This window comes from Poecilia formosa, unplaced genomic scaffold (assembly GCF_000485575.1).
Source record: "Poecilia formosa unplaced genomic scaffold, Poecilia_formosa-5.1.2 Scaffold16, whole genome shotgun sequence".
NCBI lineage: Eukaryota > Metazoa > Chordata > Actinopteri > Cyprinodontiformes > Poeciliidae > Poecilia > Poecilia formosa.
Window position 1 is genome coordinate 3,764,352 of NW_006799955.1, and position 235 is coordinate 3,764,586.

Consider the following 235-nt stretch of genomic DNA (forward strand, 5'->3'; position numbering starts at 1 on the left):
GCACATAAATCACACAAACATGTCGCAGTCTCAGAATAAATGTTCCGTTTTTTTTGTATTTATTTCCATTTAAAATTGCTCAGCAGACCCTGTGTTACCAAGGAGTGCTACCTGATTAGGGTCATGTTGCGTGTGATTGTTGGGGGGGTTGCGCGGAGTGCTCCAGTGTTCTTCTCTGTTGCGGCTGGTTCCTGGTTTAAAGCCCCTGATTGGTCAGAAGGAGTCACGTTGTCCG